The sequence below is a fragment of the Bacillus rossius genome, chromosome 1, assembly GCF_032445375.1.
Source record: "Bacillus rossius redtenbacheri isolate Brsri chromosome 1, Brsri_v3, whole genome shotgun sequence".
Classification (NCBI taxonomy): domain Eukaryota; kingdom Metazoa; phylum Arthropoda; class Insecta; order Phasmatodea; family Bacillidae; genus Bacillus; species Bacillus rossius.
Window position 1 is genome coordinate 191,070,271 of NC_086330.1, and position 22,164 is coordinate 191,092,434.

At 36.5% G+C, this 22,164-nt stretch overlaps 1 protein-coding gene and 1 long non-coding RNA gene across 2 annotated transcripts in view; one reads left to right on the plus strand and one right to left on the minus strand.

The window, feature by feature from the left end:
* The window catches only part of LOC134527172 (importin-11-like), a 251,035-nt gene that overhangs the window by 153,092 nt on the left and 75,779 nt on the right, over positions 1-22,164 (minus strand). The window lies entirely within an intron of this gene.
* Positions 1-22,164, plus strand: part of LOC134527173 (uncharacterized) — a 36,899-nt gene that overhangs the window by 1,688 nt on the left and 13,047 nt on the right. The window lies entirely within an intron of this gene.

Here is a 22,164-nt window from a genome sequence, read left to right on the forward strand (position 1 = left end):
GATAGCTAGCAAATTCACAAAAGTTACGATGCTCAATATAACATCTCCAAATCATAACAAAGTGAAATCAATCTATCAAAATAGCTTTAAACTTATCACAAATAATTAAGGAACATTTCAGGAACAACATTAGGAGCTTTTTAACATTACCAAAAGAAAAGTTACTAAGTTTCAAGACATTAAAAGAACAATCTACCAGGTGTTTCACAAGACAACTCTGCCAATTTAATGTGCTATAGGGCAACTCAGAAGTTACTTTAAAAATACAGTAAATACCCTAAGAGCCATAAACATTACGCATAGGTGGGTTAGCCACATATCCAGACATTTTGAAAAATACTTCTTGACATACAAAAGGGCATTTAAAGAACAACAATAAAGAATATAAACATTACAAAACAAGAAAATAGTACCAAAATAACAGTATAGCATGATACAAAGTGCGTTCATGAGTGGAAGTCTGCATTGCCGAAAACCAAACCTGGCAAGGCTGTGGTAAGTGATATCGCAGAAATGCACAAGCATGAAGTCGAATGGGGAGTCAGCCTACCACAGTACAAATCAGCCTAAAGGTGGGTTAACAAAAATTAAGGGGGAACCTTAGGGTGCAAACCTATCAATAAGAAAAGAATAAATCCCAAGTAGAGACATCGGCCCTGCAGAATACGCGAAAACGTTAAGGCTCGTGTACACTTGACAAATCACAATACAACATGGCTTTCCTCACAGCTCGTAACAAACTAAAAGGCTTTTAATCAAGTATACAAAAGATAACTCTATACCTGATACAGTTACAGTTTAAAAATAAAACCCGAGTGAATGCCGGAGCAGAGGCTCCGACACCTTTTATGCCCTGCGACAGTGCAACATGCACCTGCACAGAAGCATGAAAGGGGAAAGCTCCAAGTAATAAAAAAAATGACTCTAGGGGAAGGGGAAGGAGAATAAGGGAGGGGGAGAGAGGGGAAATCTGTGTTACGCCCATTATTTTTGATGGTGTCTTCACAAAATTGTTGCTATACGAATATTTGGTTGTTGACTTGTGTTTTGTGAGTATATTTGGTATCTTGAATTGCAGATTTTTTTTTTTTACAGTGTCTGGAAGCAAAAATATTTTCATCACTGAATTGAAGATAGTATGATCTTTCCAATGAATCGTACTGTGTTTGTTCAGCTAGAAGTCTTATCATCCTTGAGAATCCAAATTTGTCTTGAGACTTAACATAGTATATTGCAGTGAGTAGTATGTCACATGAGTGTTTAGCAAAGGCAGAGCGATATTTTTTCAAAACTTTGTTGAGCATTTGTAAGTTCAAAATACAGTGAAACTCTGTAAAATGTTTTTTTTTCAAGGGACTGACTAAAAAAAAAAAAAACTACTTAGCTGGGAAAACTTCTTAGAATGAAAAAGGAAAATTTCCTCCCTTTCATAGTTTACTAACAGTATAATTGAACAAATTAACTAATGTTAACAATTTCTTATGAAAAATAGTGCCTAAGACTATATAACAAAATAAATATTAAATGTCTTATTGAAAGAAACTAATTCTAACTTACATACCTTTATGGTGTAATAAAAGTCTCTACAAAAAGTACAGCACTACATAAACTAAATTGAATTTTTCGAAAAAAGTGATCCAGTGTTGTCTGCTTAGAATTCTTCTCGATTTGCTGCATTATGAAATTTTCATTGTGCCAGACACTTTTCCAAATATTTGTTTGGCACACTTACAGTGCTTTGAATGAAGTCCAACAGTCCTTCCAGTTGCACTAAGGCATCAGAACAGGTTGGTTTTGGTGGTGCTTTTGCTTCACTTTCCTCATCCTCATCCTCATCTTCATCATCGTCTTCTACTGCAACCACATCATTGTTGCTGCTACTTGCTATCGCTTCAGCACCTTGAGGTCGCAGGACGTCACTCAGCTTCAACATAGTCGTCAAAACTACAAGTAATTTTTAGTTTGCCTTGCAAACTTTTCCATGCATTATTGCATGCACCCTCATCACCATCATCACCTTCATCAGTTGGGGCTAAAGTGTCACCTCCAAAGCCTGCCTGCCTGCCTGCCTGCCTGCCTGCCTGCCTTAAAGCAGTTGGCATTGATGGTTGGGCCCAACGAATCTCAAGAAGCCGCAAGGAAATGCAGTACATCTAAAATAGACAGTTAGGTGTTGCGTGGTTCATTTTTGTGATTAGTCTGCAGGAATACTGCTTTTGTACCTTGATAACACCCTGATCCATGGAATTAGCAGGAAGAAACTGTATTTTCACATTTCTCAAGTGTGCTACATTCTTCAGATGGGCAGGGCAGTGATCCACACACTCAATAATCTTTCGCTGTTTTACTCCCTTTTTGGCATCCAGGGAGTGCAAATATTGTTCAGAGATGACACAAGTCATCCATGCTGTTTTTTTATTTGTGTACCTACATGGTGAACTTATGACATTTTTAAAACATCATAGATTTTTGGCCTTCCAAATTAAAAAGGTTAAGCTTCTCAGATCCTTCCATGTTGGCCCAAGAGAACAGTTAGCCTCTCCTTGCTTTTCTTACCCTCATGGCAAGCCTCTCCTTTTAAAACAAATGTCTTATCAGGCAGATTTTGAGAAAAAAGGCAGAACTCATCAACATTGAAAATGTTCTTGGGTTCATACTCAGATAGAATTTAAGGCAATAATACATACTTTCCAAACCCTTTATTGATTCTCCACTCACACTCTCAGATTATCCACTTACTTAATGCCCAGTACACAATGCCAGTCCTATTCTTAAATCGGTCAAGTCAACTTTTGATCCTTTAAATTCAACATCATCAAAGCAATCTGTTTTGCTTTTTCGTTTAAAAGCTGCTGTTCAAACCATTAACGGCGCTGGGTTCGCTGCACTGTTGGAGAAATCCGCATGTCTGCGCTAGTGGTACTGTTCAGGTAGCAAGGAGTGCTCGTATCTCCGTCTCTCTCGCGCGTGGGACCTCTCTTTCTATTATGTTTGGGCATTCCCGGTAAGATAATCTCCCAAGTCCCGTGACAGAAAAGGGGTGGGCTGCCATGTTGCCAAACTAAAATGCTAGCAGGTAGAGACATTCTTGGAAGTGAGGTCATTCATTCCTGCCTTCCTGTTGTTAGAAGACATCAGCTACCTAATTTACTCTTCGCTGCTAGAAGTGCCAGACTGGCTTTCAGTGTGAACCGCAACACTTGTGGAAGAGTGTTAAAACGTAAATAAGAAAATGGTGTTACTCTCGAATATAATTTTTTTCCTGAAAGGCACAACATTTTAAAGAAAATCAAATTAAGGACAAATCACCCAGAAATCAAATATAGTAGCAAAGACGCATTAATTTACTAAATTGCTTTTGGTGAGATATTTTGCAGCCCGGTGGACTCACGGGTTCGACCAGACTGCAAGCTATTAAGAAAAAAAAAAGTAGTTATTCAGAGAGTTAGGTATGTTGTTCTAAAACAGGACCAACCACATTCGTTACCTAGTTTTTGATTTTATTAATAACAATCATAACTATAAATTCTTAACAATATAACGTGAACCGTTATATGTACCTCGATAAACGCTGTACAGAAAAATGTTACAGTAAAATAGAATCTAATAAAAATACAGCAATATCAAGAAGGCGGGCTGCGCAGGCCATAAAAACAATGATTGAAAGAAACAATAATACAATTTAGACAGAATCAAACGATAAGCCCTAACGCGGAGGTTCGGTGCGGCCAGGGGAGAGGTTACTCAAGCCCAGACACGATATTGGCTCGTGCAACAAATGGTGCGAAAGGCGTGAAACCGCAAACAAAAAGAGTTAATTAAGGAATTGATTAAAGCTCCACAACAAAACTAGGCGGCCAATGTCGGTGCGGCGTACACAAAAAATACAGCAGTCAATAAATTTATCATTACAAGGAACCGATGTTACGTTCATCAGTGGCAATGCAAACCACATAACAAGACTGGCAGTACAGCGAGACACAAACATAAATGCCCATACTATAGCCAAAGCGGCTCAACAAACAACGTGGCTGAATAAAGTTACTTACACGGGCGAGACAAATGTATGTGAAAAAAGTGCACGACTACATCGTGCAAGAAGAATGACGTTACCATATGCAAGTTACCGTCATCGCTGATACTGACCAGTACAAACAGCTCCCCCGACCGCAACCGAACGACCCGAGACGAGAGCTCGCAGGCTCTTTTAAGCAAAAGTAGAGGGCGCTGGAGCTGTGGCGGAATAACACATTACAGGGGAAGGCGTGGGGATGTGGAGGGGAAATCTATCGAAAGAGGTAGTGGAGAGGGGGAAAGGAGGAAGAGAGGGGAAGGAGTCACTCAGCTGTACGACGACGCAAGAAGCATATGCTTCAATTTAAAGATAATGATTTGATTTCACCTAACAGAATACTATTTGAGAAATTAGCCTGTATTTCGATCAAACAAAATTTTAAAATGTTTTATTAAGATACCATAGTTCTTGGAAAGGACTATAGTAGGAATACAGATGCGCAGCAGGAATTTTCAAATAATATCTATTTCAGAAATAATGTTTCTGTTCATAATTGAACATCTGAAAGTTGTTTTATGTTTTGATTAATATAATATATTATATCAATAATCATATGCACATGCTAAAAATATTAGTTTAAAATAAATTTTAAGGAAAATAGTTACAGGGAAGTAATTTTTTTTTCTGATGGCATACCATCCATTTACACTTAACTGAACACTTTATAAAATTAACCCTTGAAAACATCTCTGCCCAAAACTGCGTATAATGTAATATTGTATAGTAAATATACAATTTAGTTGCCAATGAAAACGCAAAAGTATAGTTCAGTGCATTAACGTCTGGAAAAGGTGTAATGTTTTAGTTGCCGGCTTCTATAATTGGTGAACTAGAGTAGTTATTAGTATGTTGGTAGCATTTTGAAGTTGGTTATATTTTCACATTTCTCCGTGTTGTATGAATATAAGTCACTATGTCAAGTACAACGTACGTTTCGGCGTTTAGCACAATGATAGAAAACAAGATAAAGAAGATAGTACCTAAGCAAGGTTTTTTAAAAGTGTTCAGCTAAGCCATAACACACAGTTTTAATCTTATTACTCAGCAGCCACCACAAAATACACAGAATGACACACTAAGAAAAATATTTTATGGTGACAAAATAACTCTTGTTACATTTTTTTTAGTCCAAATAAGTTATGGATATACTATGTACATTTGTACATATTTGTAGGAAAGAAACATGTTACAAAGATTTTTAGTTTATTAAAGTATTTTCCAGTTTACACATTTATTTTACAGATTCTGAGGGCCATAATCTATAGCCAAAACACCTAAAACCAATAGACAATCAAAAATTATGATGACTCACTACACTCATAGTTTATAATGCATAGTTGCTGTAAAAACTAGCGATGCTTATTCTTTGAGGTAACTAAAAAAAAGATTTTTTATTTTCGTATTTGAATACCAATGTTAATTTTATACTAAATATTATATTTTTTTTTTTGGTAAAAGGCAGATTTAATGGCGTATAAGTCGCTGCGCCAACATGGAAATATAATATGCTGAAAAAGACATCTTTCATTTGTTGCAGACTGTATTTTAATTCCATAAAATAATTTTTGTTGTGAATTCCATAAAATAATTTTTGTTGTGAAATTGTGAGGCAAAGATTAGCCTCCGAGACTTATTTGAATACCTTGTAATCTTATCAATAGCCTAGAGGATAGAATGAACTTTCACTATCGCCAGAAATAATCTCTAACAAAATTATGTGTGATATCCCAAACATATAAAGTTTTAATGTGGTTCACCATCAATTGCATGTTGTGTGTCATTAAAACCTCTAAGCTTCTTTGGGTGATCAAAAATGAATGTAATTGTTCTGCATGTAAATTGTGGGACGGAAACATTTGATCTTATGAGATGGAAATAGTATTATGTGGGAACATTTTAAACGAGTTTCACTGTATTATTTTAGCACTAATTGTTAAGTAAATTAAAATCATTTTGATGGTTGGTCTGTTTTTTCAGTAAGTTTTGTATTTCACACCATTTTCTCATGTGGTGCATTTTTAGTAGTATTTATCACAATATACTGTTTAGTACTGTCAGGTTTTCAGTGTTTAAATCATAATGAAGTTAAAATAAAAGAACCAAATGGAAATTTACTGACAAAATTACATTTTCAATTAGGTGTCGTACAAACAAGCAGTTTCTGTATATTGATGTCTCAGGTGTCACAGGTAAAAAAACTGGCAGTGTCTGTTTTCATAGCGCTAAACTTTCCTGTAGTCTTTTGTTGATTTTTGAATGAGGACAATGTTTTTAACTTTTTCATATTCCAGTATACAACTTGAGATGTTGGATAACAAAAATTCAAACAAGTAATCTTTTTTATTTTTGTTTGGTCCTTGACAGTGAGGTCACTACAAACTGTAACACTCAAAGACACAGGCCATGGTTGCTGGGGCCGTGGCTTACAGTAAGAACATCCCAGCATAGCATAGAGTGATCTCAAGAAACTGGAAAACAGAACTCTCAGATAGCCAGACTGGTCTGCTAGGTTACCTTCGTGTTACCTCGCTCCATGAATAACCTATTCTTAGGGCAGATTGAAGAGGGTTTGTAACATATTCTCTGTTAGTCTGTGAGGCCTGTGAAGAGACATGATCATTATGAACTTAATTAAGTAACTTTGTATTCAAAATACTTCTAAATACTTGTTATCCAGAATGATAATGGCTACCATGCTCACTCTTTAGTTCTTCCAGAAGTGTGTTGTTCTGCAATGAGTTAGTTCAGGAGGTTCTCCTTAGACATGGGGGTATGTGCCATTTCATGACAAGTTCACCTGGCTGTAAGAGGCTGGTTTCCTGAATCGTTTTGCTTCTGTTAGTTTGTTTTGGCATGTGATTGAAACTATATTTTGTTAACCACACTGAACAGGGAAGGACTCTAGAATAACAGTTTATACTGATAATCAAAGACCAAGAAGAGAAATGTTGATTCCCTGTGCTTTAGTGCGTAATTATAACCTAACAAAAATCATTTATGATGCTTGCAAAGTGCTACAATGCAAAAAATAACCTCCAGGTGAGAAACAGTGCTCAAAAATATTATTGTAGATAAAAAGCAAGCGATAAGAGAACGGACAAGTGCTTATATGTAATTACTAAAATGAACAAACCCATGTTACAATTGACACAACTAAGGAAAGGAACAACTGTACAGATAAGATTGGCTGTGGCCTAAGACCCATTGATTAATAAGAATGAAAAGTGCTTTCAAAAGAACAAATGAATCATAAAAGGCATAAGATTGAATAAAGCATTCAAAGTAATTATACTTAAACTATGGAATATATTGCAACTAGGACAGTACCATAAATTTATTTTAAAGAAGCTTACAACAAAACTCGGGTAGCCTGCAAAACTAATCAAGAGTACGTACAAAATAAATGTAATATAAGGCTAATATGCATATAAAATAAGTACCATGTTTTCTCGCATAATCGTCGCACATTTTATTCTAAAATCAAGTTTGAAAAGTAGGGGTGCGACGATTATGCGGAAAAGATTTTTTTGTTAGGTAAAGTTATTCATGAAAACCTAACCCATTCATGGAAAGTATGTTCATTTAAAAAGTGAAGTTTAAAAGAGCACTCCAAACAATTTAAATTAATAATTCATACAACAAAACCTTTCTTCAACTTTAAACCAAAAAAAAATTTGTGACTCGAACACAAGCCACTTGAATCTCTAATGTGAACTAACGCGTAACTAGTACACGCTTGCCACGAAAGAATGTGGCCATCAAATGTAGTTAACACTGCTCTTGACAGAGAGCGCGCGTTGCATGCAAGCGGCGAGATATCGATATTCGACTACGTGCGTGCGCTCTATACGGACAGCAACATAACCAAACACGAATGATGCCAACTAGCTCTGGCTACATGTTTATAAACAGTACACTGCGGCGACGCAGTCGACCAGACAAAGGTTATGACGTTTAAAAACTTCTTTAAAAGAAAATTTACACGTCAGACAACTTCGTATTTCTGTTAATTAAATAAGTAAGTGATAATGTACGAATAAATATTATATTTATACTTTAAAAAACATTGTTTTATATGGAAAAGATACCTACACCACGGCGACGCAGAGGATCAGATAAAGGAAATAACGTTTAAAAACGTCTTTATTAGAAAATTTACACGTCAGACAACTTCGTACTTCCGTTAATTAAATAAGTAAGTGGTAATGTCAGAATAAATATTAGATTTATACTTTAAAATACATTGTTGTATAAGGAAAAGATACCTACACAAAGCGCTCTGCATCTAATAGCAGGACCAGAAACATCATGCAACGTTTACGCGAGAAGTTTTTTTATCCCAATTTTGACGACCTAAAATATGGGTGCGACGATTATGCGATAAAAGAGGGTAAGTTATGATTACCTACATAAGAAACAAATCAAAATGTGGTTGCCCAGTTACAATTCATTAACGGGCTATGAAACAAACAAAAGTGCAAGGCAAGCAATAAAAAAAAGAAGCAGAAATCAAGTTACTAAAAATTATATTTTAAAAAACTAAAAAGACACACTTAAAATTTAAGTAATTTGTTGACCAGTGATGGAATTAACTACAATTCTGTTTAATAAAATATTTTAATACTTAAGCTTAAAAAATACAACAATTTTAATAAAAAAAAGTGTGGGGTGCTCTCTCTTTTTTTTTTTTTCATAATGGCCCTGTCCTGAAAATAGATGTTAGTGGTAGAAAATTTAAGACAACTGATTTCAAGCACCCCGTGCTTTTTTTTTTCATTAAAATTATTGTTTTGTTTATTACTTGATTCTTATTTTAAGCTTATGTATTCAAACTTTTCTTTACACAGAGTAGTAGTTAATTGGACTTCAGGCAAATTTTCCACCATGCCTCGGACTCATGGATATACATAAAGCATGGTTATTGCTCTGCTATCGCACAGGGTTGTCTAAGGCGACTGATACTGAGTTTGGGCGCCACCACGTGATTTGAGGGCACGTGGACCCGGCGAGACTCCTTTCTCGGGCCGTGATGTCGCCCAAGTGCGACGAGACACACAACCCTAATACTGCTTCGTTGGCCCCTAACACCCGCTCTCAGCGGCGGGCACGCTGGTACACTCGTGTAATGCTCTAATCTTTACCTAGGTGGGCTCAAGTCATCCCACACGCCAGGTGACTACACCGGGGCAAACGTGACCGAAATAATATACACTCGAAATTCACACCTGATATTTATTAAACATTCCTCGTGTCTACATTGTTCATGCGATGCGGATAAAAAGCCAACGGCAAACAATCGGTTTAGGAGGTGGGCCAGGTCACCACGTGGCCTGACCAAAGAAATGAAACAAAGTTAAATTTCAAATGCTTGAGTAGCTTAAATTTTTATTGAAACTGTCTACCACCCGGAGTAGGCCTCGAAGACAGAAGAAAGTGATTTAGATTAATATATGCGAAACTGATGCTAAGGGATCAGATATTACCAAACAATGATGTCGACGATGTACGGGAGCGTCCATCTCTGGGCGGTGGAAGAACAAGACTGACTGGTCAACAGGGTGTCATGGCGTCTTCCAACCCTCGAGTTCCCGTTAGCTTGTTAACTTATAATTAATCTAATTACTAACATAGTTTACCCTTTTAAAAATTAGTAATAATAAAACAACAATTTCTGAGACTTCCATCTCATTTCATAACAATATACTTAATAAATTATTGTCTAAAGATTATTCGTCGGTAGTTCCTGTAGCGGCCACGTGTGGCGCTGCGCCGTCCTTCCTGTGACTTAAGACTAAACACTGGGTGAAATTATAAAAGCACACAATACATAGCCCTTTATTTCTTTACTTATTAATTAATTACTATTTTACGTTTCTGGGCCGTCGCACTGCCTCTAATGCCTCCTGCGGCTCACACACGCATGCACCCGTCACTGTGGCGGGCGGTTCAAACAGAGGGTGATGGTGGGAGGGTGGTGGCGCTGGCGGAACAGGGGACACATCGGGCTCAAGGGAGGGCGCAGCCCTGGTTGACGTCAGCTCATAGCAGGAAAGTAGTGGTTTTTTGCCCCTTTGCCCCTCTTCACTCCTTTCTCTCTTCAGGTCATAGTCATGAAATTATTGTACTGTCATTTGGATTATATATACTCGTACATGCAAAATTTCGAATTGATATGACAATTAGAAGTAGGTTAACACTGACTTACAAGATTTGATTACATAATTTGTTGCTTGCATATTGGCAGACAATCTACACTTAGGTATTATCATAAAGGTCATGAGGATGAACCTGAAGTGTTGGGGTTTATAGATCTTTCTTTTATGAACTGAAAAAAAAAAATTAAGACAAAGTATGCTAAGTACAATTTAATCACAAACATTCTCATTCCCTGTTTGGGTTACAAATATCTTAAAGCCCCACATGTGAACAGCGCTCTGTGAACTGAAGGAGATTGTCCCCTGATAGCAAGACACTGGGTTTTGATGGCTCAAAGGTTCATTCGCACAAGGTGCTGAAACAGGATAATATTACAAAATTAAACTTTGTCATTAAAATTCATTTCGTGTACAAATTGTGTGTACCTATTCTTAAGGGAGCCTTTCACAAACAATATTTTACAAACATAATTATGTGTGGTGATATCTAAACACTTAGGGTTAAACTATTTCAATCAGACTAGCTTAACATACAACACATTCTGTGTTGCGACTAGGTTTAACAGAATAATGTTTTAGTGCAAACACTGCAAATTGATTAAAGGGCTCAATGCTTACATCACAACAAAGCCTCATTTGTTTCTTCAAAGTTATGTTATAGACAATGTGGCAGGCACAAAATTTATTTACTATTAAAAATTTATTTACAATATTTACAAGGGGTGTGCAGGAAAGGAAATTAAGCTTCGGGAAAAATTCAGGTGAGAATCAGATTTCACTTAGGAAATCGGGAAAAATCGGGAAAATACATTATAAGCTATAAATAGAGACCTGAAATTTTCGCGATCGCGATAACGCGAAAAATAACGCGAATTTCATTGATTTTCGCGAAATAATACGATTTCGTCTAGTTTTCTGTATACACGCGAAATTTTAAGAAATGTACGGTAACAAACTTGGTTTCATCTTGAGTTCGCCGGCATCGCCATTGTCAGAACTAAAACTAACCAACCTTAGCGGTAGCCTGCCACTGTTAACGTTTCGAAAATCACATACTTTACATGTATGTATGGAAGAACTAAATATATTGCTGCTAAGATGTGACCACAACACAAAATAAACATAATGTACACAACCACAACTTCACGTCATAAATGAGCGATACTGTTGATGTAATGGCTGGAAGGAGGCGGCAAGTGGTGAGCAAGCGGAACCAGCTTGGTCAACCCTTCAGCAAGAAATGTCCGTACGAAAATGTCATTTGGACCGTATTTCCCGATCCAGGTCCGTACATGAATTTTTTTTTACGATTATATTAATAAAACTATTGCACAATAATGACTTCGTGATTTAATTTTGCCATGAAATAGAATTACGAAATAAACGAATTAAAATCTTGTTCTCACACAACGCAGTTATGGAATAAACGATTTGTGACGCCACAAAAGATTGCATGCTGGGAAGAATCAGCTTTTATTTCACAAACAACCGGCACTGGCAGTCATGCGCACGTCTGCCGTAAGGATCAATGCTATGTGTTTGTAACGCGATTCCAGCTGAAGTATAAGATAAACACCGTACAACCATACATTGCCACTTCTTTCGTTTAATGTATCGTATTTTATTGCTGCATGGGAACATTAAAATAAAATAACTTGAGTTTGTGTAACAATATGCCGAAAAATGCTGCAAGTGCGCGGCAACGTGCCGACGATTTCAAAAGCTACGGGCTATATGCACCCGATATGGCGACGTTAATGTGCAAATTTTGTAATTGTAAAGTCGCATTTGAGAGAAAAGACACCGTGATAAAGCACACTAAGAGCGAAAAACACATAACTAAAAGAAAAAAATATGATGATGGGTGTGCTGATAAAAAAATTCAGAGCTCTGTTGCAGAGTGCTTTGGTAGTGCTAAACGTAAAAAAGCAGACGTCGAACATTTGGCACTGAGGACAACAGAGGTCTTCGCTAAAGCTAACATACCTCTTCAAAAATTGGATGATCCTAACATAAGGGCATGGTTAAATGAATTTGTGGCAGGTTCTGGAGACATGCCTTGTGTCAAAACACTGAAGGAAAAGTATGTTCCTAAACTTGCTGAATACCACTTTGAAAACGTGATGGAAATTGTTAAAGATAAACTAATTTTTATCTATTCGGATGAGACTACAGATAGTCAGGGAAGATGTGTTTTTGTGGTACTCTTTCTAGTGCTCCAAGAACCAGTAGGCGAACCTCAGGTAGTAGTAGCTTCAGTTAATTTTCTTGCAAAAGCGGATGCGACCACATGTGCACAAGTTATTTCAGAATGTGTAAATAAGTATGCAATTTCATACAAGAACATCAGAGGTTTGGTTACAGACTCAGCTCGCTACATGACAAAGTGTGTCAACAGCTTGCAAGTTCTGTATGGAGATCACGTACTCCATATTCAGTGCTGGGCCCACAAAGTTGCCCTAGTAGGAAATGTGTTGTCATGTGAACTTGTTGAGGTAAATGATGTCGTAGTGAAGGTAAAGTCTGCCTTTTTAAACACTCGCAAGAGGAAACACCAATATTTGCAATATTTGCGAGAAGAAACTGTGAAACCAGATAAATTGTTTCCAATGCCAGTCAATACTCGTTGGAATTCATGGTTTCGTGCAGTGTTCTACCTGGCTGAATATTTTTTGGAAATCATCAACTTTTTCAGAAATAGTGACTTTCAGGAAACTAACAATGCAGGAATTAAGTATCTGATCATGCTTTCAGACAAATAAGTATCCGTAATTTTAGCACAGTGTATTTTTGTACAGCAGCATGCTTCTGAAATAATGGATCTGCTAACGAAACTTGAAGGGTCTAAGTACCCTACATCACATACTCTGTATGGGGATCTGGAAAATATACAAAAAGGTTTGGACTGTGCAGCAAAGGGTATATTTTCCAATACGTTCGAAAACAGTAGTGTCCTCAAAAATTTGAACACCACTGACATTGCACATGTGAAGCACAACTGCCAAAAAGCCACAACACTGTGCATGAACAAACTGCAGACACTCATGAACAGTGATCCTTGTGCACATGTTTACAGGTCATTGAACCAGCTTTTCAACCCTAAGAACATTCTGCTTAACAAAACTGAAAACATAGTTACACAACTAAAATCCATTGCTGACCTGAAGATGATAGACAGTGTTGACCTTTTTAAAGGGTACCAGTCTCTAAAAGATGCAGCAGAGTCACTGTGCAGAGCTGGTGAAGTTGTTGATGTAGTGAAAATTCTCACTGCACTGACAACTGACTGTCAACAGTTTGCTTCAGCTGTACTTAAATCAATATGGATGCCTACAAATAATGTTGAGAGTGAGAGGTTGTTGAGTCACTACAATATTGTTGTTTCAGATAGACGGCAGAACTTAAAAGAAGAGAATATTGAAGTGTTTACAATGCTCTCCTTTGATGATTGATATATATATATATTTTTTTTTTAAAGAATTTTATGCAACAGTTATGTTAAGCTAATGTGTGTGTAAAATTTTTACAAGGAAATTATTAACACATAGTGTTCAATAGTGAAATGAAATGTTTTTGTGGTTCTACATATGATGAACAGTTCTTTAATTTATTATGTTATGTACTGAACAATGCATTAAGCAACAAAGTGACTAAAAAATTTCTGTATGGAAGTTTCACAGTCAGTGGTGAGCAATTTTTATGTACAACTGGAAATTTAATGTTTTCATTGTTATTTATTTTTGGTTTAAGCAAATGTAAAGAGTGTGTTTAAATTAGAATAATTATAAGCTATGCCAAAGAAAATTAATTACGTAACAAATATTAAGCCTATACAGTTAAAACTATTTAATTTAATTATACAGATAAAAAAATAACACCGCTTTTTTACACCACTTTTTGGCAAAAATAATACCGCTTTTGGCCAAAAATAACACCGCCAATTTCAGATCTCTAGCTATAAAGCATGAGAGCAAACTTATAATTTTTGTAATATTTTTACCACAACAACATTAAGTTCTAAAAAAAATACCACACTGGTGAGTCACAAATTTCATGAACTAAACCTAAAGAAACTAAATAATATAGAGACATTCTTTACACTTATGGGTTGCATCATTCATCTTCGAGGAAATGTTTGTGATCTCTTTGGAAGACAGGCTTTTAGTATAATGTTGTTTTCATGCAAGAAAACCAGTTAATTCTGTATGTTGAGTGGCTAAAGATTCTCGCTTTGAAGACACTATATTTCCAGCGGATGAGAAAACCCATTCACAGGCAGTTTTATTTTCTGGTATTCCCAGATATGCCACTGCTAACTTGCATAAATTTGGCAGTATCATATCATTTTGTTCCAACCACTTCAGCGGGTCTCCAGTTCTCTCTAGTAGCGGCACATTTAAATATGTCGTCACCTCTGTGTTTTGATTAGCACCTAAGAAAGACTTTGCATCCAAATTATCAAATTCATGCCATAAGGAGGAGTGGCTAAAGTCATTAGGTGGATTCAGTTTTTTGAGTCCCTGCAAAATAAAGAAAAAAATACCTTAAACCTTTAATAAACATCTGAGATGCTAATTACAAGTAAGAAACCAGGTTGTTAGTCCATTTATTGCTGAAAATAATAAAAGCCATACTGTAGGCCTATTAACAGATATGCTATGGACAGTAGAATACCACCGAATAACTTTTACATCCAAAGACGATTAAATTTAGCAAAAGCTGCCCACAGTAAGAATTTACCCCCTTTATGTTTCTGTGAGATGTACCAAGTTGTTAACAAATTTTGATTAAGTTGATGTGTTAATATTAAACAAGCACTTTACCTGATTCAGTGTCTTCTTTTAGAAAACTGTCAAGTTTTTGCTGTGAAGTGTTAACAGCAAGTTGTTTTTTAGGGTAGGTGAAGTTTCGAAAGTTCGAATTCGAGTCAAACATTTGTTTTATCAGAATTCGTAATTGAAAAAATGAAATTATTCAAAGTTCAAAAAATAGAAAAAAAAACATTTCAAGAGTTTTTAAGCTAATCTTTTACTATACATACATTGCCTAAAGGTTAAAGAATGCCTACGATCAATAACATCATCTTGGAGTTAACTTAGCATAATGAGAACACACACATGTTAACCTAAGCCTATATGCCTGATCATTAAAACTAACCTCAACCATAATACAAATATGTTCGTTATACTTTGTTCAACTTACATTGGCTTAGAGTAAAATAATTGTCTGTATCATATTTTGCTGAGAAAATGGCTAATAGAAATTCCCAATGAATTATTTTCATGTTTAGAAGCGTGCCAGATTCATTCCCGACTTCGGTATTAGTCTTAATCTTCCCCCACAACAGCTCTTTTTCCATGCATAAATTACGTCAATAATGATTTAACGTGATATAATATCAAAAACAGACTTATAAAACTGCAGTTACGGCACTGAATCCAATAGAATAAGATTATTGAATAAAATTCATTTATAAATAAACGGGGAAAATATTCCATGGATGGAACAGTAGAAAAAATGAGTTCCGTGAATAATCGTAAACAAAGATGGCAACCATAAAACCACTCCGTTTTTCACCCATACACTTTCTACACTTCTTAGGCCGGGCCTGCTTTTCTGCAAAGAGTAAAGATATATTTTTTTTTTACTTTGGAAAGAATGTAATAAACAATAAGTAGTTTGTCTCTAAACGGCTGTGCGCGTAAGCTGAAGGCCAAAATTAAAAAAAAAGTTTATATTTACCTTTAATCGTTCTTGTTCAATATAATAATAACGTAGAAAGTTCAGCCGGCCGTATAAAATATTACCATTCAGTATTTAGTTGTATACAAATAGCAAATGTTAGGCCGGGTTTATAGAAAACGCAAGAACGCAGAAACGCAAGAAACGCAACGCAGAAGTTGTTCAACTTTCTACTTCTTGCGTTTTCTCCTTGCGTTTCGGCCTTCTATACTGGTTGCTTTAGTATGTGGAAACTGAAACTGTCATGTAATGCATATAAGAAGGCTCTGCGATTGTAATCGTTACGCTTGTGTTTCTTTATTTATGTTTTGGGCTGGCATTCTTCTAGTGAATACAGCGCAATGTAGGAAGCTGATGAATTTCTTGTTCAGCTTATCCACAATTTTCCCTGCCTGTACGATAAGTACAACAAAAATTTTAAAAATAATCATGACTTATTCCCAAAATTTTATTTTTTGACGTTGGCGATGGCCGGCGTCCTTGCGTTTTTTATAAACAACTGTGAATTTCTTGCGGTTGTCGCGTCCTGCGTTCTTGCGTTTCTGCGTTCTTGCGTTTTCTATAAACCCGGCCTTACACGACTAAGTTTTTGGCAATGGTTCAAATGGCCTAAGTTAATGGAGAATGTTGCGTTGATGGTTAAGTTATGTATTAGCAAACGTGTGTGAAAGATTTTTAGCAGTTTACATTATTTGTAGTTGATATCCAAATAATGGAAGAAAGCACTTCTGGTTTAAATCAGGGGCCGCCTGCCAAAAAACCAAGAAGTCCTATTCGGTTGTTTTTTACCAAGAGTGCCAATGGGAAAGATGCAACTTGCAAAGCATGTCAAAAAACATATAAAATTCCAACAGGTACTACTACAACTCTACAAAATCATCTGAAACAGCACCCTGTACAATTAAATTAACTAAAAAGTCATGAAAAATCTGTCACAGTGATAAAAGAAGAAAATCAGTTGTCCCTGAAATGTGCTTTCCAGAAGCATTTGCCAATGAGTCCAGATAATCCAACAGCAAAGAAGATAACTAAGGCAATTGCCGAGATGATACCCATGTGTTACTTACTCTATGAGTTTGTGGAAAATAAAAGATTTTTAAATTTAATGAAAGTAGCTGTGCCCAACTATAAAGTTCCAAGTCAAAATGCATTTTCAAGGAACCACAAACCAACACTGTACACAGACATCAAGGGCACATTACAGACACCTTTAAATTCTGATCTTGCGATGATTGCTTCCTTGTCACTAACTACCCATGCATGGACATCAAGGGCACATGATGGCTATATTAGTCTGACATGCCATTACCTGAGACCCAATTTCGAGAATGTGTCATTTACAATGAACACTTTGCCACTCAATGATGCTCACTGTGCTGAAAATCTGAAGAAAACCTTGCAACATGGTATTTCTGAATGGGGTATCCATACCTGCCAACCCTCCCGCTTTTGGCGAGAGTCTCCCGCTTTTGTGTGTAGCCTCCCGCCCTCCCGCTTTTGCCTTTGAATCTCCCGCTTTTGCTTCCTTTCGCTTAGCGGCACTCAAAATGGCCGGTATCAGGTTTCAAGGTTATGTTTCTCCATGTGCTCGGCGCTGCGCTGTGGCGCTCGCACAGCTGTCTCACAGCTAGGCGATCGGTAACATTCGTCTCACTTCGGCTAGAACACGAAGGGCGTAGCCAACCCGTAATCAGCGCTTAAAATAATTCGCCAATAGAAATCTTGCATTCTTGACCTTCTTACATGCTTTGTGCAGCTTGGGTTTTTTTTTTTAGTTGGTCATCTATGGTAGTTAGTGTCGTGATAAATATCAATATGTTCACAAAATATATTGCATGGCGAATGTGTTTATGAAATGAATTACGCGGTTAAAGCAGCAAGTAAGGTTCCATACCTCAAGTAACATGGCGGAAAAGAAAGTGACTAAATACTTGACTGTGTACAAGAAAGCTTACAGTGACAAGTTTCCTTGTATTTTAACTTCCAGAAAAGGAGATCATTTTGCTTTTTGTTCGCTGTGTCGTTGTGACTTTGCTGTATCGCATGGGGGAAGGTGGGACGTCGTGAAACACATCCAAACCAAGAAACATCAAGATAATGTACGCTGTGTTGATGCAAACAAGAAGTTAAGCTTTTGTGGCATTGCAAGCCGGCAAGAAGAAAGTGTTACGAATGTCGAGTGCTTGTTTACGTGTTTTGTTTTAGAACACAATCTCCCTGTTAGTTGTTCAGATCATGCTGGGTTGTTGTTTCGCAAAATGTTCCCTGATAGCGCTATAGCTCAACAATTTGGCTGTGCACGTACAAAAACGTCAGCAATTATATCTGAAATGGCAAAAACGGAAGAAGAAAAACTTGTGCAGACGTTAAAAAACGGTGCATTCTCTGTGGCGACATATGGGAGTAACGATAGCGATTCAAAATTATACCCCGTTGTTGTAAGTTATTACAGCAGTGAAGAAGGTAAGGTGGAAAGTTCAGTGCTTTATGTACCTGTACTGTTTGGAGACTCTACTGGAGTTAATTTTGCAGCATTGGTCATACAGTCTTTGAGGTCACGGAATATTAAACTTAAAAATTGCATATCATTCAGCACTGATAATGCTCCTGTAATGATAGGCTTGAAAAACGGGGCAGCAACACACTTAAAAAAAGAAATGCCCAATTTGTTTGTTGCGGGTTGTGCTTGTCATTTAATCAATTTGGCTGCAGAAAAGGCAGCAGCAACTCTTCCTTGCAAAGTTGATGAGATATTAGTAGATATTTATTTTTATCTTGAAAAAAGTGCAAAAAGGAAAGATAAGTTAAAAGAATTTCAAGTATTGCATGACACAGATGTAAAAAAAAATGTTAAAACATGTTTGCACTCGCTGGCTCTCGCTAGGGAAATGTTTGTCAAGAATGCTGCAACAGTGGTTGAGGTTAAGTCTTCACGTCCACATGAGAAGTCGGGACAGTTAGATTCGTACAGGATACCAAAAATGTCCAAAGCTGCCTCTTCTGATAGCCAACTTCAGTTAAATGTTCTAGCTTGAAACGAAGTTCTGAATCACCAGTTCCAGATTCAAAAGTAACAAAATTCCACCCTGCACAAAAAAGTGGAAATAGTTCATGTAATCATTCAAGAGAAGAGAGATTATTGATGTTCCTTACACGGCAACTAAATAAATAGTTTTGTCTGTTCCTTCAGAATGCATTGCCAGTATTTGAAAAACCAAATGTGGTTTTGCAATTACAGAAACCACAAATTCACTTGTTACGCTGTATTCTAATAGAATTGTTCAAAGATGTCATTACAAGATTTGTGAAACCTACTGTTGTTAAAAACTATTCATCATTGTTGGAGGTTGACTATCACAAGAGAATGAACCAAAAAGAAGATAATGACATTACAATTGGAAATTCTACTTCTAGGGCAGTGTGTGACCTTAAACCTGAAGAAAAGTAAATTTTTTACTCGTCTGTTAGGGCGTATTTTGTACGTGCATGTGATTACATGCTTCACAAATTTCCCTTCAATGATAAAGTTTTAATCAATGCTGAGGTAGCCCAGATTAATAATGTTTGTAATGCATCATTCTCCAGTTTGACATTTTTTGTAAATAAATTTCCATTCATGTTAAGTTATGAAGACCAGGTTTTAGATTCTGCCATTAAGGATTTGCAGTCGGAGTTTTGTCAGTTTCAACTTGAAGATCTAGATGAAGCCATCAAGAAAGAAGAAAGGATTGATATTCAGTGGAGTTTGGTGGGAAAAATTAAAAGTGCATCTAGAAGTTTGAAGTATGAAAAACTGTCTAAGGTTATTCTGGAAATTTTGACAATTCCCCACAGCAATGCTGAATCTGAGAGAATATTCAGCCAGGTACGAAAGTCAAGGACACATTTTAGGTCATCCATGTCTAATGAGACATTAGACAGATTGATGGTGGTAAAATCAAGGCAACAGGGATGCTGCTATGAACAAAAATTTGACTCTGCTTTCCTGAAGAAAGCTAAATCTGCAACCAGAGAAAGCTTGAAGAAGTAATTTATCAGTCAAGTTAAAACTACCTGTAAGTAACTAAGAGTTATATTATCTAAATTAATTTTTGCCATTGATTGTTATTTGGTATCCTGTGTGTTTTTCTTTGAGTTTGGTGTTGAAACAAACTTGCCTCTAGAAATGCCAAACTGTATTCTGTGGTGGTTACTTGCGACAATAATGAGATACAAAAGTTTGAGAGTTCTGTGTTGTGAATTTCTATATTGAATAGTGATTTCATTGCTTTAAATATTGCCAAACTTGTATTGGATTAATTTAGATCACGGAGCATTGCTTTCCACAATGCTCCAGTGGGTGTAAAAAATGGTGCAGAAAATAGTTCTTAAAAATAGCAACTAGCCCCATAAAAATATAAAAATTTCCACCATCTAATTTTCAATTGTTACTTCGAAAAATGGTTAAATAGCACCATTTTGCACCTTCAAATCAAAATTTTCCCGGGGGAGGGCACCCGGACCCCCCACTTTATTTGGGGAACCAAGTATTTACTCCACTAAAAACCTCCCTCTTTTTGACTAACCAAGGTTGTCAGGTATGGGTATCAGTCTTGAAGGCAGTATACCTATATACTGCGTCACAGACAATGCTGCTAATATCCGTGCAGCAGCTGGATCTTTATTCATCTCACGACAGTGTTTCGCCCATTCATGGCAGTTGGCTATAAGTGATGCCAAAACTACGTGTCCTGGTGTAAACATTCTGGGCAAATCAAAAGCAATAGTTGGACATTATAGTCGCAGCATGCAAGCAAGAAAAAGACTTCATGCCCAGATGGAATAAATGAAGCTTCCTGTGCTGGAATTAATTAACTATGTCGATACCAGATGGTGCAGTGAATACCAAATGTTGTCACATCTCTATGAAGTTAGGAAGGCTGTTGCAGCAGAACTTGCAAACTCTGATAACAATATTGACATGTTGACACAGTTGGAAACGAAAAAGTGGCAGGAATTATTGAAATTCTTGGACCACTTGCTGAAGCTACAAGTTATTTCAGCGGGGAAAATTATCCAACATCATCACTGTAATTCCAATTCTCCATTGTTTAAACACACATCTAGTTGACTACATTACAGCTAAGAAGTCTCTCAAATCTAGGTTCGGCCTGTTTCAGTCAGATGCTGTATATTGAACAGCAATGCTTTGCGATCCTAGATTCAAAAGTGCATTGATCAACATTGTACTTGTTTCACTTACCCTTTCTAAAGAAGTTAAAAACCTTTCTCGTAATGAACCTGAGAGATCTGATGAAATCAAACCTTCAAGTTCTGGACTTGGTTTATGGTCAGCGTTTGATCAGATCCCAAATAAACAATCAACAAACGATAATGAGGTAGATTGTTACCTGAAGGAACCAAGGATACCAAGAGAAAACAATCCTTACATTTGGTGGAGAGATGAAGGAAAACTTAAATATCCTAAACTGGCAAATGTTGCTCTGAAGTATTTAAGTATTCCTGCCACAAGTGTATCAAGTGAGTGGGTATTTTCTTCCTCCAGAAATGTGGTGACAGCATGTCGTCAATCCCTGACATCTCAACATGTGCAGGAACTAACATTTTTGCATGACAATTTAAATCAATTTTTAAAAATATTTTCTGTCACCAAACTTGTAGTTTATTATGTACTTTAATATTTTGAATTTCTTGCATTTAAATGTGCATATATTTTGTGCATCTGTGAATTACATTTATTTTTTAATTCAACCTAGCTTGTAGGTTTTAAGATTTTTACATTTATTATAAATAAGATTGTTGCATTGTTTGGTGTTTGCATTTAAGAAATTCTTTGATTTGGCCTAGTATTCGATATTCAATTTGAATTCGGGAATATTTATAAAAATTTGCTTCGAATTCGCTTCGAAACGAAAATATCTATATTCGCCCACCCCTATTGTTTTTTATTGGCAGATATAACAACAGCCTTGAAGCGTGGGTCTAACAACATTGCTGTAAAATATGGCTCTTGCCTTTGATATAAAGGAAAGCGTGCCTTCAGTCCAACATGTAATGCCCTACAAAATGTGACACCAGACCCAACTTCACTAGAATGAGTTTCATTGTAGTTATTCAAAAAGGTCGCAATTGAAAACATAATTGGAATAACCATTGAAGCTGTTGGTATCCTTTCTCCAGAAAGTTCTTCTG